Genomic DNA, 19240 nt, shown 5'->3' on the forward strand with positions numbered 1-19240 from the left:
TTATTCACAGTGGTGGCAGAGCTGTCTAATCCAGTGAGAATTGAGCCTTAGTCATTCATTATTGCATTTTTCCATAAATAGTGTTACTGGTAAATTTCTGCATATTCAGGTGCCTTAAACTGTAGTAGAAGGTCAACAGTTAGAGAATTGTCTCTGCTCCAGTTTGTTCTTCAGTGCTTTTATACTCTGCTTAACTTTCACCTGCTTAAAGTTGCATTCTAGGTCTGCCCTAGCCCCACTAACACATTAAGATACTGTTTCTGAAAGAGCCTCAATATTGCCTTTATTTGATAGGATTGCTCTCTAGCTAGCCTCCTCCTTCCAGCACAGAGCTCTCCCAACCCATTGTCTTTTACCCAAGACTAGGGGATGTGTAGAATTGTGGACAACTAGCTTTTCAAAAAAAGGCAAGAAAGACAATTACATTATTTAATTATTTCAATTCTTCTTAATATTTGAGTTACACTTGGTGACCTATGTAGTAATAATATTTTGCACTTTTCTGTTCTGTTCCATCTGTTTGCATGTTTAAGTTTGTTCTGGGACCTAAGTCTTGTTATTAACAGCTGTGGGAAGATTGTGTTTCTTCATATTCCACACTTCTATTTCCACAAGTAGAATTACTTGTTAAAGCTATGCATCTGTATTTTACACCCTGCTGGCCCATAGTCTTTTAGTTTTATTCACAGTGGTGGCAAAGCTGTGTACTTGTGTGAGATGTTGAGCCTTAGTCATTTATCATTGCATTTTTCTGTAAACAGTGTAATGTAAATGTCTGCATAGTCAGGTGCCTTAGACTGTATTTGAAGGACAATAGTGACAGGATTGTCTCTGCTCTAGTTTGTGTTTCAGTGCTTTCATATTCTGTTTATATTTTGCTTGCTTCAAGTTGTATTCTGTATCTTCCACATCTCCCCAGTAACACATTAAGATAACATTTCTGAAAGAACTCCATATTAGCATTATTTGATTCTATGCCTCTCTAGCTAGCCTGGTTGTTTTTTTTCCGCAGCTCTCTCACACTTATTGGTGGCTGTGTCTGTGGCCTCCAACCCTTATGATAATCTAATTTCCAAAGTCCCTCCCTCCCTCCCTTCTTTCATTGCGATTGACTGTTGTATAAGCTGTTTATGCACTCTTCCCACTTATTGTTTTTCATAGCTCCATGATAATGAATGCTTACCCAACAAACACATATTGGTCTTGAGTAAACCTCCTTTACTATATATTGTCTTCTGCTCATTTTCCAATAGTTCAGCAAAGCTTGGAGTCCTGGCCTGCATTCAAGAAGTGTTTTACTTTTATCCATTGCTATCCAGGCAAAGTTAAGGTCCTTTAATTGCTAAATCACACATAAGTTATTCTGAGTGATCACTAGTGTTTCCTACTTGTATGTGTGCATTTCACTGATTTTTTTGTAAAAAAAATGCACTTCCTTGCACTGTTGCTGCTGTAAGACTGACTTAAAATTGTCTTCAGCAAGGGATTTCCAGCTAGTTTAAGTGATTTGTGGCAGCATCACATTTGTGGGTCTCTTCCACTGTGTTTTTACATTAGGAGGACTGGGTTTATTCATCCTGCTGCAGGAAGTGTTTGCCTGATCTGAGCTGGGAAATACTCAAAAGGACTCAGCATAGTCATTTTATTGGCCAGAGGACTCATTAGTTTTCTGTTTTTTTCTGTGATGGCATAAATTTTGCATGTTTGCATGGGTTAGCAATGCCCTGTACAATAGCAAACACCTTGAAAAATGGTTCATAAAACTGTACCCTGTAAAACAGCAATACAGCACAAATACCAAGTGCACCAACAAGCTTAGAGCAACTAGTTGGGAGTCAAGTGGCAACACCTACAGATTTAGTTGAATTCAGTACTGTGTAAACATTAAAATTAGTAGAATTTAGTACTGTTTAGCATAATCTGCTCTGATAAAGCACCCTTAATAGCCTTCTAACGCCAGTAGGCCACCCCCTTGGAGCTCACAAATTAAAGGACTGGACAGTATGGATACGCAATTTCCTAAATTCTCTGTAGCCAACTTAGTGTATATAGTCATCCTGAGGCAATGTAACAATTGTCTCATGTTTACTGACAACCACTTAATCCTTGAAGAAGAAGACACAATATGCCAGAAGTGTACTTACATAATGACACTGTAGGCTAAACTCTTGCATACAAATGCACATCAGATTGTTAAAATCAAGCACACAACAACTATCTCACATAGTACTGAACACACACATAGGCTAACGTATGCTGGTGCACTTAAAAGCAATCTTCCTAAACAACAAAGTTTATCCAGATTACCCGTTATCAAAGCTATGCCTCAGCAAGCTCAAAGGCACTCAGAAAAAACAACACATAGCACCACACATACTGTCACTTTTAGAGAGCCCCAACATTAAGCCCCTAAGGCAAGCAAACATACTTCCCAGGACTCTTGTCATAGGGGACTCCATTGTAAGATATACTGATGTCCCTCGTACCAGGCTGAACAAGGAGAAGATAACTGTTAGTTGTTTATCTGGAGCCAGGATATGACAAATCACGCATGCACTCAAGTCATTACGCCACAAGTACCAGTAGATTTCATCATAGTCCATGTAGATGTAAATGACCTGAGATGCAGCTCCCTGGACCATATGAAGAGGGACATTATGAAGCTTTCAGACTATGTGTGTCAGGTTGGCATGAGCCCAGCATTGAGCAGGATACTACCATCACCGAGGATGATGACACAATATGATGAAAAAATGATTAATTTCAACAACTGTCTGTCTTTCTGGTGTCATTCTGAGGGGATACAACATTTGTCATCTTGAGAGGACATGGTTAGCAGACCAAATTGCTTTGCCAAAGATGTTCTGTGCCTCTCCCTTCTAGGCTTTTGAATACCGGCTAAAACTTTATCCACCCCATAGTGCATTTTTAAGCAATGCCAAACTGACAAACCTATCAACACATCAAAATCAACTCAACTGAACCTCAAGGTTTTACTACTCAATGCCAGGAACCTAAACAAAAAAATACATGCCCCCAAGCCCTCCTTGCATTTGAGAATGTAGACATCTGTGCACTTACTGAGATGTACAGAAAAAGGCTAAAGGGGGAGGAGTCTCAATATACATCAATAACAAGCATACCTCTAGGGTGGTCAGACAGAGATGTGCTGGAGTTCCTCCACTTGCAGATCACCATAGACAAAATCCCATACCATATCCTAGCCAGCTATAGGTGACCCTGCATGTCCCAAGAAGCTCACAATGTATACTTTGACCTACTGGAGACACATCATCCAACCTATCACCCTATTCATGAGATACTTTAATTACTCCTCTATAGACTGGGAATCCTATACAGCCTCAAATCTGCAGACACAGAGATTCCTGGACTTTGTAAATACAAGCACCTTTGACCAAATTATGAATACAACCACTAGAGGGTCCAACATACTGGACCTCGTGCTTACAAATATGGGAGAACACTGCACCTCCCAGTGTCTTATCCTCTGTGGTGAGGTCTGACAATAACACTGTCTCTTTCAAAATCAAAATCAACTCCATAATCCCATTAAAACTAGTAACAGTTAGGAACCCTTCCAAGGCAAGTTACCTTTTATTAAGTGATGGATTGTCAAAATTCAATGCCCCTCAAAACCCAGAGATTACAGCAGCCTATGCTGAATTGCTGTCAGAAACCCTGTATATCCATGTCAAAACCTGCATAGAGGGTGCTGTACCTGACAGAAATAATCCCAGGACTAGCCCTAGAAACAAACCACCCTAGTAGCATTCCAAATTAAAGAGGATATAAAACAAAGGAAACAAGACAAAAATCAGGAAGGTTAACACCCATAAAAAAGAAGCTTTCCCTTCAAAGTAAATAGGCAACTAAGAGGGCTAATTAGGTCAAGCAAAGCCAGCTTTGAGGTTAAGATAGCCTCCCAGGTGAAAGATAACCATATCTTCTACAGCTGTGTCAGAAACCTCAAGGGCAGCACATAGCAATGTGCTGACCTGTGGTTAATGGCACCACAATCATGGGACCTGGTGATACAGCAAACCTGTTAGCAGACAAATTCAGTTCCATATTTACTCCCATCTCACTCCCAACTAACCCTTCAAAAATAACCTCAAACATAACCCCTCTAGCTATAACTAGGGAGCATATACAGTCTACACACACAGAAGCCATGAACATGGTCTCAATGGGCCCTAATAAAATCCAGGGATGCCTTTTTTAATAATCTAAAATATGACTTAACAAGACCTTTGGTATCATTATTTAACTATAGTCTTAAAATAGGCTTTGTGCCATGTGAATGAAGGACTGTGATGGTCATCCCCCTTCGTAAGGGAGGACCTTTAACAGATGCTGGAAACTACAGATCCATTAGTCTGACTAGTCTTATTTACAAAGCCATGGAAAGAATTATCATGAAAATTATCAGCAAGGACATAGGAGACCGCCAGGCAATGGATGCATCCCTGTTTGGCTTTGTCAAAGGAAGGTCATGGTTAATGAATCTGTTGGACTTCTTTGAAAAGGTCACTAAGGCAATGGATGAGGGGAAAACATGCATACGGCCTACTTAGATCTGGCTAAAGCATTTGATACAATACCCCACTCGGGCCTTGTCAACAGACTTATGGAACTAGGTATATACCCCTTTATAACACACTGGAGAACTGTTTAGCTCACTGATATGACTCAGGAGGTTAGAATCTGTGAGGCCACCTTCACAAAAAGGCAGTGCACAAGTGGAGTCCCTCAGGGCTCGTTACTGCACCCACACCTCTTTGATATCTACTTTTCAGATGCCAAAAACAATGTGAAAGGTCTTTGGCTGACAAAATTTGCAGACGATTACAAACTGGGAACAGTTATTGAATGCCCCCAAGATGAGAACACCCTTAAGAAAGGTCTAATACAGACAAACACTTGGTGCCAAAGCCATGGTTTAAAACTCAATGTCAAGAAATGCAGTATAGTACCTTTTGGGAAGTCTACCACCTTGGGTAACTACATCATCTATAAAACACCCTTAAAAGTTGATTCATTAGTTAGGGATCTGGGAAGTCATGTAGATAGTAACCTAGCCTTCAACCAGCATGTGCCCAAGGTAGTAAAAAAAACCTTCTATGTTGCTTAACTTATAAGTAAGGGCATGCCATCTAGGTCCAGAGAGGTCATCATACCATTGTACTCATCCTTCATCAGACCCATCATACAGTATAATGCCCCGTTTAGTATGTACCTGACTAGACACATGCAAAACCTGGAACTTCAAAGAGGCTCCTTACAAAAAGAATACAGGGACTAAACACAATGTCCTACTCTGATCACCTCAAAGCCCTGTCTCTTTACTTGGTATCATAAAGACTTCTGAGAGGTGATCTTTACCTGGCATACAGGGCATCCCTGGACGTTGTTTTGATGAACCTTTTGTACATCCACAAAACAAACAGTATCAAAATTACTTGATTAAAAGACCTAAATTTTGGGTGTGACATAAATAGGACAGGTTGGACAGACAGATATATTTCTCAGAGAATTCCCACTCTCTGGAACAGGGTCCCCATCCATGTGAAGCAGAGTTCCTCCCTTTTTAAGCGCAAGTTGGACCAATGGATGGGTAATCAGAAATTCACCCCAGTCTGGCTCCTAAGTATCTGATGGACAGAGGCAGTCAGTAAATCAATATATAAATCAAATTTGTGGGTCATATTTGGGTTGCATGGCTAGGCTTATAAGTGCCCTAGTAGTCCTTAGCCTAGTATATACCTATGAAACTATGAACCCATTAACTGCCCTAGTCCATTTGTAGCTAAATGACACAAAGTAGTACTTTGCTGGTTGTATGACTGGGTTAGAATTTTTCAGCATTGTTTATAGCTATTGCAGTTCATTTTTTTTATACCTTGTGAAGGACTAAGGTATATAGACTAAAATGGATTCATCCACATTTTGGATCAGTGTTAGTACCAAGCTATGATTCTACCTGTCATGTATGTATATATATATATATATATATATATATATGTGTGTGTGTGTGTGTTTGTATAAATATATATATATATATATATATATATATATATATATATATATATATATATATGGGTTCACTACATATGACCGAAAGTTCATTTGACCAAAGCCCATTTGACTGAGACCATATTACAGAAAGTTCATTTACCGAAAGCCCATATGACCGAAAACTCATTTGACCGAAAAACAGCACTGGCAGGTATATGCCCATTTCCCCACTGTAGTGCGACCCTGGAGTGAGAATATTAGGTTGGAGGGGTGTGGGGGGCACAGCCCCCCACATTTTGCAACAAGTTTGTACTGATGTTATATGTTTTAATGTATTTTTAATGGATACACATGTATATAATAGTGCATAAACTGCATTTATGTGGGGGGGCTACACCCCCACACCCCCCCCCGATGTGGGGGGCTGTGCCCCCCACACCCACCCAACTTAATATTCTCATTCCAGGGTCGTGCTACAGTGGGGAAATGGGCATATACCTGCCAGTGCTGTTTTTCGGTCAAATGAGTTTTTGTTCATATGGGCTTTTGGTAAAATGAACTTTCGATAATATGGTCTCAGTCAAATGGGCTTAGGTCAAATGAACTTTCTGTCATATGCAGTGAACCCATATATATATATATATATATATATATATATATATATATATATATATGTATATTAAGAAAGATGGAACCAAATACCAAACTTTGTGGAATTCCATTTTAGATATGTAGAATTTTTTATACATTGCTTTTCTATTTTGAAATCTGATTCTGATCAGCTATGCAAATAACTGTAGAATAAGTTCAGTATGGGGACTCTGATATCCATTTTAGACAACATATTAAGGAGAAGAGAATAAGTGATCGTGTCAAACATTTTTTGGGAAATCCAAAAATAGGGTAGCAGACAATCTGCCTTTATATATTTTGGCAGCATATAAAGTCATTAAAAGAGCAGATTCATTTTTTTACTGACATGTACCCATGAAGAAACCATATTGGCACTTGCCTAGCAGATGTTCAGGGTCAAATCATGCTTGAAGTAATTCGTCAACCATCCTTTCCACACTTTTAGCTCATCAGTGAACTTAGTGTGAAGTTAATGAAAGTGTCGAGATGGAATCCCTTACTCATAAGTTTCTTTATAACTGTCTTTTTCACATTTATTCATAACTATTCTATCTGTACGTCTCTTTTTGATTAGCTTGGTGCATTCAGTACATCAGCTCCTGATGTCCAGATTCCAAGCTGTATGTTGTCTGGGTTTGCAAAAACAGAGACTTAATCTGAGGAAGGGGTTCTCTATCTATATGCTTGTTAACTTCCTGCAGTGAGAAGTTACTCATTAGATAGACTAGTCTACACTTGGGACAGTACAAGCAGGTACCATGTATGTATAAAGTGTCCTCAAGAGGTTAGCCAGGGTAACATTGCTAGCATCAGAAAAAAAAAAGTGAGAATAATTTTCCTGCCAGGATCAAGATGTTTCTCAGTTCCCTTCCAGTAATTGCTTGCTTTGACTTTATTTTCCTGAATGCATCTATAAGAACTTAAAAACTAAAAAAGTCATGGGCATTCAGAAGCCATGTAGCTGAAACACTTGATGCTCTTAATAGCTTGCATATATTGCATGGGTCTCTGTTACAGGAAGTTTACAGCATCACATAGTGAAAACTTTAGTTTGGCTGGGTATTTCTTGTAGTTTTTACTCTGTGGCGAAATGAGGGAGACTGAAGCTTTCACATGTCATGTAAGTATTTTTTTAATTTTGTGAGGTCATGTCTAGGTTTTTCCTCCAGCTCTCCTATGAAGAGTATGGCATTTATCTGACGAGTCAAAAGAATGTCTTAATGTAATTAAAGCTGTTTCTAATCTTCTGCAAGTGAATGCACAGCAGTTTAATCAGATTGGATTAGAGCTCTAAGAAGGAGCTTCCAAAATTGATACAAACTCTGTAAATTATATGGTTGGTGGTTATCCTTTGACCTTTTATGAGTCCACTACATGAAAAAGGAGACAAGATCATGGCAGACTGACTCAGAGCTTGAGATATTCTTAAGTTTGTCAGGATAGTTAGCATGGAGTCAGTCTGACTAAACTGATATGACTGAGGAGGTGGGTGTAAGTAAACTTGTTAATGAACTGGGTTAACCTGAAAGAGGTAACTAAGTTTTCTGATTGCCAGTTTTCAATTATATCACCAAATGTTATTTGATTGTCTTGTTTTGGATAATATTTTGTGTAGTTTTTTTAGAACAGTTCATAATATATGTGCATGGGATGGAGTGAGAGGGTTACACAGTCAGCTTTCTACTGCAGTTAATTAGACTAATGTCTGTCAGAATGCAGTCAGGGTGGTCATGATGAAGGCATCTACAGGCTACTCTGTGTAAGTTTTCAAGGTCTGTCCTTTACCTGACTCTGTCGAGTAGCAGGATAAAGCTCTGACCATGACTCAGACAACCTAAGTTTCAGTAGTAGGTTAGTTGTTGAAAGAACTGGATGGGCAAGAATGAAAGTGAGTGACTAGTGTTGGCTTGCCCATTCTTGGAGAGGGAATTGTGGTTGTCACCATGCAAGATGAGTCTTGCAAAGAACCAAAATGATGAACTCCAAAGCCAATGATGGCAGACATCATCACGTGTGGGAAGTACCACACACAGGCACAACGGAGGGTATAAGAGGATCTCTATAATGCCATTGCTCTCATCAGCCATCATAACAGGTTTAGAAGTTAACTAAAAGTGTTTCCATCAGCAGGATGCTAGAGAGGACACAAACAACACCCATGGCTGCCTGTATGATGGCCCCTACACTCAGAGCTCTCCCTCATGCTATGGACTCCCAGTAATAGGGGCATAAATGGGCCCAAAAATACTGAGGTTACTGCTTTCATTCTTAATATAATAAAGTGTTTGGATGCTTGGGTTGGGAAAGTCAAAGACGAGTTTTTGTTGTTTCAGAGGTGTCAGGTACATCACTAGGAATCATCATGTATTTAATTTTCAGTGGAAAACCTCCTGCATTTAGAAATGATAGGTTTTTGTGCTCTGATTCATTTGTAGAGGAGTGATGTTGTTTGTAAGTCAGGACACATGATTAGAAGCTGGGTAAAGGGTAAGACTGATATTGTCAGCAGAAATGAGCTTGCATAGTGGCAACCATATTGAAGCTGTAAGAAGGAGGAGATGGAGAAAAGGTGTGTCACAGCAGTTACTTTTGTAATGAATTGATTTAGAAACATTTTTGTCTTGAGAGACAATGAAATGGAATGTGTGCATGCAGGTCAGTGGTTTCTTTAGACATCTGTTAGCAAAGCAGATTAATTATTTTTAAACAAAGAAGATTCAACTCAAAATAGCTTGTGCTTCCCTACTTTCATTAGTGGATTTATACTTTCGAAAGTTTTTAAAGAAGTATTTCTACTACCTGTTATTAGGTGGGATATTCACAGTATATTTTTTTATTATGTGCTTGATCTCTAGGGAATCTTAGATCTTCCACACAGAGAATTTTCCTAATTATTTGTTTTTAGACCCAGTATATTGACATAACAGATTTGTGAGACTTCAAGGGACATCACAAAGAATGTTTGTTTTAAAGCAGAATTATTAAAACATGACATCTTAATGATTATGCTTTCTTCTAAGTGAATTACTCTTACAAGAAGCTTGTTTGGTTAAGATTGGGAAGACAGTTTACAGGAGTTTTCATTCTTTATGTGGGTGGCAAAGTGCCGCCTCCCCCCAGTGCAAGCTGCTTCACCTCCTGCAAACCCTTTACTAAAACAACCAAGTCTGTGGTTGCAAAACTGCAGGGTAAGCTATAAGTATTTTCATGAATTGCCAATTGATCCTGCTAGATGGTCAGCTGATTATACTTCAATTAAAAGTCCAACAGGACAAATGAATACCAGATCAGTGGTCATTATTTAAGCTACGGTGAGGGAGAAAGATGACAAGGAGACAAGGACTAAGTATAGGTAGTCTGACATTACAGAGTTGTGTTTTTGCAGCCAGACCCAGACATTAGAGAAAGAATAGTTAAGTGAAAGTAAAGAGTTTCATTAACTAACCAGAAGGAGGAGGAGGAGGAAGAGGAGGAAAACATTGTGAGTTATTGTTCACAAAAAGTTAGGGAAGGGTGGAGTAGTTTGCAACTTGGATTAGCATATATCTGTCAGCTGTCTCTAATTTTCAGGTATGTTTCTGATATTGTCTCAGAAATGTATTCTGCTCTTCATAAAATGAGTGATTTTTGTGACAAAATATTGAAGGTCAATGTAATTAAATAATGATAGACATTTTAATTACAGATTTCTTATTTTTCAGAAAAATGTATATTGTTACTGTTAATCTTAAGCTATTCACTTTATAAGAGCAGTGGGAATATTTAAAAGTGTCTGTGATACTGGATCATTTCCCTTAATTATTTTTGACTTTGTACCAGATTCTAGTGCCAACAAGATAAGAACTTTGGGTGGAGGATGTGCATGGAAGAGGGGAAAAATCTTTAATTGCTGACAATAAATGGGTAGGAGATCTTTTTGGAGATAAAAAAATTGAGAACCAAATGAGGGTGCAGCTGAGAAAGGATGGTCCAAATATTACTTAGCAGAACTAGGTATCTCATTACTTTACTTTGCTACAAGTTATTCTGCCAGCATAAAATCAAAAGAAACTGTGGTGCCTTGTTCTTCTTTTTCATCCATTACAGAGAGTTAACTCTTTCTCTAATTTTCTACTCTCTTAAACAGAAATAACTTATTTAATTCTAATGGGTCTTCAAAGGCAAACTCTGCAACTGTCCTTTAACCCTGTCAGCTTTCTTGACAAATATCCTCTCTTCTTTAATTGCTTAAGTCTACTCAGTTGAACCAAAACTATCTAGTAACATGAACACAGTTGGCCTTCCTCACCACATATCACACGCTACATACATAGTGCAACATTCCACTGAAAGTTTTTCTAATTATCACCAAACAATGGCACCGCGACCTCAGGTATGTCTTCTTAAAAGGGTATTAACATGTACACCACAGGATCATTTCTGTCTGTACTATGCAAGACAGTTTCCACTGTTGAGCTAGAAAAGTTCACCTCCCTTAGTTCCCGTAAAGTTTAGCAACAAACATCAGGTACATCTTTTCATTCATTTCTCACTCCTGCCTGATGTTAGCATCTCTGAAAGGTTTCACAAGCATATGCTAGTTTCTGCTTTAAAGGATTTTCCTAGTTTTCTCTTATTCATCTCCAAAGAAAATCTGAGATACCATAGGTTCATAGGTTCATAGGTTCATACTAGGCTATCTGCCCGAGGGCATTTACAAGCCTAGCCCATCGTTTTGTGGCTTACGCCACCCCTTTAGTATGGGGAACTATACCCATTATTTTGCTGTGCCTCTGTCGAGCAGTGACACTGAGGTAATCCCTGGGGTATATCTACGATCTCCCATCCATTGGTCAAGATTTCTCTTGAACAAGGCCAGCGAGGTGCTCTGCCTCACATATACCGGGATTTTGTTCCACAGCATAGGGAGTCTTTGGGTGATGAATCTATCCCTCCAGCACGCCCTATTAATAGCCGTGTCGAGGTTTAAGTCTCCGCCTTGTGGCTCTGATGGATCTAGATTTTTGAGGTGAAGCATATTCATCAAATCTGGGTTTGACATGGCCTTGTATGTTAGGCAAAGGTCACCTCTGAGCAAGCGTGGCGACTGAATAGAGCTGGAGTTCTTTCAGTCGGGCAGCATAGGACAGATTTTTGAGACCCTTTATCCTTTTGGTGAGGAACTTTGTGGCCTCTCCAGCTGCTGCAAGTGTCGGGTCAGATACATTCGAATGGGGCATTGTACTCAATCATTGGTCTGATGAGTGATGAGTAGAGGGAGACAATGACCTCCCTTGATCTAGATGAGAATCCCTTCATGATAAGGTGGGCAATGTAGAAGGTCTTCCTAACTACTTTAGCTACATGGGTGTCGAATGACAGACTACTATCAACCTGGGTCCCCAGGTCCCTGATAACTTCTTCTGTGCTCAGTGGATTGCCACCTATTTGGTAGCTAGGGGTAACCTTGTTTTTCCCGAAGGGTATGACTATGCATTTTTTGGCATTTAACTTTAGGCCATGGCTCTGGCACCAGTTATCCGTTTCTGTGAGACCCTTCTGAAGGATATCTGTGTCAGATGTGTTTTCTACTATGGTGCCCAGTTTGCAGTCATCTGCAAACTTAGTCAGCCATAACCCTCCTGTGTTTGCTTGTACTTCGGAGAAGTAGATGCCAAACAAGAGTGGGCCCAGGACTGAGCCCTGTGGGACACCACTTGTGACAGGCTTTGAGTCTGACATGGCGCCAGCAACTCTGACCCTGTGGGTTCTGTCACTCAGCCAGTTTGCAACCCATCTTGTGATGTATGGGTTAATATTTAAGCTGATGAGTTTTTCAATGATACCCGAGTGGGGTATTGTATCGAAGGCCTTCGCCAGATCGAGGTAGGCTGTATGGACTGCCTTTCCCTCATCTATGGCTTTGGTGACTGTTTCGAAAAAGTCAACCAAGTTTAAAAGGCATGATCTGCCTTTGACAAAGCCAAACTGGGTTGGATCCAAAGTCTGCAAATTCCCTATGTCTTTATTTATGAGGTCCATTATGATCCTCTCCATGGCTTTGCAGATAAGGCTTGTCAAGCTAATGGGCCGGTAATTTCCAGGGTCGGTGGAGGCACCGCCTTTGTGAAGTGGGACCACAGTTGCAGTGCGCCACTCTCAGGGTACGTATCCAGAGGTAAGACTTTGATTAAACAGCTGTCCTAGCTGTGGGTTTAATTCCTCATTGAGTTCGTGGAGCACACAGCCGGGGACACCATCAGGTCCCATGGATGCTGTGTTTTTGCTTTGGAGAGAGCAGTTCTCACTTGGGCGTTGGAGATGTTTGGGGGCTGCAATCATTTGGTATAGATATCTCTCCTTTGGGGAGGGGAGAAGTTTGCACTGAACCTGTCAGCCAGTATGTTGGCAATGTCCGTAGGATCAGTAATCTTCACATCATTTTGAACTAGTTCTGAGCATATCTGGGAGTTTCCTCCCAGGTTTCTAACATAGCTAAAGAAGGCCTTATGATTGTCTTTTGAGTCTTTAGCTATTTTTCTCTCAAAATTTGCTTTGGATGATTTTATGAGAGCTCTTAGTTTTTTACTTATAGTGATCAAGGGTGTCTTACCTTTTAAGGATTTTGCTCTATCTTGTAGTAGCTTCCTCCTTTTGTTGTAGAGTTTGTTTATGGCTGGGGTCCACCAGACTGGACGCTTGCCTTTGGTACAAAGAGTCTTTGTTTTGCTTGGGATTGCCTTATCCATGCAGTCCTGCAGGTGCTGGTAGAAGGCATTTGTAAGTGATTCAGCGGCTTGTGTACTGTTTTCCGCCGGCTCAGGGGCCTTAAAGGAGACCACACTAGTCTTTAGAAGTGTGAAGTCAGCTTTCGAGAAGTTCTTTACTGTGGTCTTTTTTATTTCAGGTGGGGGTGGGATGAGGACCTCCAGCGAGATTAGTTTGTGATCTGATCTCACCAGTGAGGGGTATACTTCCAGTGTTGAACATTGTGCTCCCATGTTCGTGATGATGAGGTCAAGTATGTTATCTCCTCTTGTGGGGATGGTAACTAGTTGTTCCATGGCATTTGAGTTTATGAATTCCAGGAACTTATGGGCTAGGGTGTTTGGGCTTGAGTAGTGTTCCCAGTCTATATTAGGGTAATTGAAGTCACCTAGTATGATGGTGTTTGGTGATACATTTATCCCTCTAGTGTTTTCAGGAAGGCCATGTGAGGTTCCTGAGTTTGTGAGGGTGGCCTGTAACATGCTACTATTTGCAGAGCAGTCTTGCCTATGGTTAATTGCACCTGGATGGTCTCCGATGCATCGTGCGTTGCAACCAGTCTTGAGGTGTGGGTGTCCTTGATGAATATGGATACCCCCCCTCCTTTCTTGGTATTGTCCGGATTTTGGGGCCGGAACGCATGATATGAGGTAAAACCTGATAGTGCTGGGGTGCTCTCAGGAGCCTTGAACCAGGTTTCTGTCACAGCACAGACATCGATGTTCTCCATACTGAGAAGGGCCTCGAGTGCGTGCATTTTGAGATTCAGACTTCTGGCATTGAGCAGCATTACCCTTAGTTTTTCCTTTTTTGTGTTCTAGGGTGGTAGGTTTAGAATTTGAGCCTTGCCTAAAAAAGGCACTATGGGGGTGGCAAGAGCCTTTGCCAATATCCGGGCTCCCAGGGGTGACAGGTGCAAGCCGTCCCTTGCGAAGCAGCGTGGCTTGTCCAGCATGTCATCCCAGGCAGACAGACACTGGATCCCCTTTGAATGACACCAGTGTTTAAGCCAATTGTTAAAGCTGATCATCTTATCTCTGTATTGTGGCATCATTCTTGGTGAAGGTAGGATACTGCTCAAGGTCAGGGTCATACCTGCCTGGGCTACATAATCAGAGAGCTCCTCAATGTCTCTTTTCATGTAGTCCAAGGAGATACGTCTCAGGTCGTTTACACCAGCGTGGACAATGACTGAGTCGTATTTGTACCTGCTGTTGAGAGACCTGAGTGCTTGCGTTATGTGGCGGATTCTAGCGCCCGACAGGCAGCTTACTGTGACCTTCTCCTTACTCAGTCCGGTGAGCGGGACGTCAGTGTGTCTGACTATGGAGTCACCAATGACTAGTGTGTCTGGCATTTTGTTTGGCCTTAAGGGCTGTGACTGTTTGACACTCTGACTGTGAGGTCTATGTGTTGCAGGTGATGTGTTCTGAGGTGGTGGTTGCTTGGGTGTCTGCTTTGGTGGCCTCTGCTGTTTTGGTAGATTTTTGATCAGAGCCTCCGAGTATGTCTTTGTGTGTTTATGTGTATGATTTGAGGTTGTGATGGTACTATGTGAGACTGGGTCTATAGTGTGTGTGGTAACCTTCTCCTCCTGACTGGTCTTGCCAGTCCTATGTTGAGAGAGCTCAGCCTCCAGTTTGGCTGTATAGTTGCATCTCTCGCATGTATTTGTGTTTTGTGGGAGGAGGAGAGGGTTGTCTGTGTACATCAGGCAATTGTAACATTGCCTCAATATTCCCAGGTTCACCAGCTGAGCAGGAGAGGACACTAGCAACTGATCCCTCGACATGCTAGAAGGAAGAGACAAAAAAAACTTTAAAGAAAATTCCGGGGGACGTGGGTGACTGAGAAATGGGGGTTTGCCTTTTTGGGGTACTATCTATGATAAGAGCACCGTATCAAGGTAATAAGTACTGTAGGAGCAAGTGCTAGGTTTAACAGATAGAGAATAGTCTACTTGGAGTCAAGTAGAGATGATCTTTTTAGTTATAGGATACGCTGATTAGATCAGTAGTATAGTTCGAGGAAGGTAGTTTTAAGGGAAAATTTGAAGAGTGGAATTTAGGTAGCCCTAATAGTTTAAATCTGCTTAACCGGCGCTGCCCTAGTGTGCAACAGTAGCAGCTCAAGACTAAATCGCTAAACGCAAGAAACGCTAAGCTAGCTTTTATATCAGGGGGCTGAAAGAAGCTAGGAACTGGCCCAAAACGACCAATAAACTACAAGTTGCTGGCTGAAACCTCACAAAACTGGACCAACAGGCAGCTCAATGCTTCCCACTCCCACTGGTAAGCAAGGGAACTTCCTCTCTTCCAAATTAGGTAAAGAATCAGTAACAGGAACTGCAAACAAAGCCCAGGGATCAGCAAGCTCTGAAACTGGACTATTCTAGCTTAGTAAGGCGGGAAAACAAGAGATGTCTCTAGAAGGAAGCTGTTAGTCAAAAATGCACTCCCCATGTATTATCCAAATGTGGTTTCCTTGTTTGATGTTTGCAAACTAGCCTTGAACAAAGTATACAATTTTCTGCTCCTTAATCATCATGTTATCATTTTACCTAACTCTAGAAGGAAGCTGTTAGTCAGAAATGCACCCCCTATGTAATATCCAAACGTGGTTTCCTTGTTTGATGTTTGCAAACTAACCTTGAACAAAACATACAATTTTCTGTTCCTTAATCATCTTTATACGGTCTTACCCTGCTCTGTTATCTCAGGTTTGTTTTTTCTAAGACCTCTTCTACCAGACCACAGCAAATTATGTTCTACACATTTCTGGTAATGTTTAATGAGCATTTTACTCTTTTTATAGTGCTGTCTGGCAGGTTCTTGCAATTCTTTGCATACTAAAATAATTAACTAGTTTCTCACTCTTAAATTTACTTCTTGCTTCATTTGTTTTTAATCATGTGCACTATCCCTCACTTACTTTCTATTCATTTCTACCCTGTCTCTGGACATTCTTTGTCTTTCTAAAACTTGACCCTTTCAAAGATGTTTTTCTCTTCTCTTACTTTGCTTCACTTCTGAAGAGATTATTCTGGCACCTCCTTTATTGTTTTCCAAAGCTCTTACTTTCACTAGTTTGCTAGCCTAAGAAACACAAATAACAGCATCTTCCCTAAGGAGACTACCATTGATGGTTGGGTAAAAAACAGCTGTGTCTTCTTTTTTTTTTTTTCTGCCCCAGATAATCTTCAAGAAACCACAGTACCAATATAGTTCAGCACCTATCTTGTGGTTTCTTACTGCCGACTCCCAGTCACTCTGCAAAATGCTTGAAATGGAATCTGTAGTACATAATTTAAGGAATAGCATTTCATACATTAAATATTATTGAACTGACATAATGTGATGTTAGTGTATTAAATTATGTGCTCAACTCTTTTGTTTATATTCACATGATCAAATCAGGCTTTTGAAGGCTTCATTTGAAATAGATTGTGACTAATTGCTATACATAATTCAGATTAATAAAATTGCTACATACATTTCTTGTAGCATGCATCAACAAAATAATTATAGCAGAGAGGGCCTGTAAGTGAACTCATAACAAGCACTTTCAAAGGATACTTTATTCCAGTAAGTGCAGATGACTCATCCTTATGTTCTGTGAATAAGAACCAATTGAGTTTATGCCCTGCCATTTACAGATTGTCTAAGAAATAAAAGTGGTTTGATAGATTTTCTTTATAGATCTTGGAACTCCTGATTGTGAGCTCAGAAATCTTAGCAGAAACAAATTAGACAGCTCCAGAAAACATGTTGCAGTTTTGCTTATGTTACTATGTAATATGCAGTCACACAGAAGCTGCATGTGCAAACAACAAATCAAGTAGCAGTAGCAAGTAAACAGGCACTGTATGTGAGCTGTAGAAAGATTTATCCATTTGCATTTCTGGTGTCTATTGCCTCTAGCATCAGCTCAGCACTAAACTGCCAGCAACAAACATTCACTTTATCTTATAGGTTCATAGGTTCATAGGTTGATACTAGGCTATCTGCCTTAGGGCATTTATAAGCCTAGCCAGAGTGTGTTTGGTTTTGCCACCCTTTTAGATTAGTAGACTGTGCCTTTGAATAGTAGGTCACAGAAGATAGACCTTTTACGGTTAGTTTATTGTGCCTCTGTCTATCAGGGATCCAGAAGAGATCCCAGGGGTAAACTTACGATCTTCCATCCATTCATCAAGATTTCTCTTGAAGAGGGTCAGTGAGGGGCACTGCCTAACTTGGGCTGGGATTTTGTTCCAGAGTGAGGGGAGCCTCTGGGATATGAATCTGTCCCTCCAGCATGGCCTATTTATTTCTGTGGTGAGGTTTAAGTCCCTGGAGCATGTAGCTCTAAGGGATTTGGATTTCCTGAGGTGGAGCATGTCCATTAATTCTGGGTTGGACATGGCTTTATACGTCAGGCACAGATCGCCTCTGAGTAGGCGGTAAGCAACTAAGTAGAGCTGGAGTTTCTTTAGCCGAACTGCATAGGGCATCTGTTTGAGTCTCTTGATCCTCTTGGTGAGGTACTTTTGGGGTCTTTCCAGTTGCTGCAGGTGTCGGGTAAGGTACATCCCAAATGGGTAATTGTATTCAATTATGGGCCTGATGAGTGATGAGTAGAGGGGCACAATGACCTCTCTTGATCTAGATGTGAAACCTTTCGTGATAAGGTGGGCTATATAGAAGGTCTTTCTAACCACTTTGGCAACGTGATTGTCAAAGGAGAGATTACTATCTACTTGGGTCCTCAAATCCCTAATTACTTCTTCCGTACTTAATGGATTACCACCTATATGGTAATTTGTGGGCACTTTGTTTTTCTCAAAGGGGATGACTATGCATTTTTTTGGCATTTAGCTTTAGGCCATGGCTCTGGCACCAGTTATCCGTCTCTGTAAGACCCTTTTGGAGGATGCTTGTGTCAGCTGGAGAGTCGATTATGACACCCAGTTTGCAGTCATCTGCGAACTTGGTCAGCCATAGTCCTCCCGTGTTAGCCTGTACCTCAGAGAAATATATACCGAACAAGAGAGGCCCCAGGACTGAGCCTTGTGGGACATCACTTGTAACTGGTTTAGAGTCTGACATGGCACCTGCAATTCTGACCATGTGGGTTCTATCCCTGAGCCAGTTTGTAACCCATCTTGTGACATAGGGGTTGATATTTAAGCTGGTGAGCGTATTTATGATGCCCGAGTGGGGTATTGTGTCGAAGGCTTTCGTGAGGTCCAGGTAGGCTGTGTGGACTACCTTCCCTTTGTCTATGGCCCTGGTAACTGTTTCAAAAAAGTTGACCAGGTTCAAGAGGCAAGATCTGCCCTTAAGAAAGCCGAACTGGGTAGGATCCAGTGTCTGGAGGTTCCCAATGTCTTTGTTTATGAGTTCCATGATGATACGCTCCATAGCTTTGCAGACCAGGCTAGTCAGGCTTATAGGGCGATAGTTTCCAGGGTCTGTTGTGGCATCACCTTTGTGGAGCGGGACCACTGTTGCTGTACGCCATTCCTTGGGTACATATCCTGTAGTAAGGCTGAGATCGAACAGTGACTTTATGTGAGGGTTGAGTTCTTCTTGAAGCTCATGTAAGACGCAGCCCGGGACACCGTCCGGTCCCATTGATGCTGTGTTTTTTACTTTGGAGAGGGCAGCTCTCACCTGTTCATCTGTGATGTCAGGGAGGCTACACTCTGTTGGGATGGACATTTGCTCTTTTGGGGGGATGGGGGGGGAGAAATTTGCACTGAACCTGTCTGCCAGGATGTTGGCAATGTCTGTGGGTTCAGTGTATTTTCTGTCATTTTGCACTAACTCAGAGCATATCTGGG

The sequence above is a fragment of the Protopterus annectens genome, chromosome 13.part0, assembly GCF_019279795.1.
Source record: "Protopterus annectens isolate FY-2018-M chromosome 13.part0, PAN1.0, whole genome shotgun sequence".
In the NCBI taxonomy this organism is placed as follows: Eukaryota; Metazoa; Chordata; order Ceratodontiformes; family Protopteridae; genus Protopterus; species Protopterus annectens.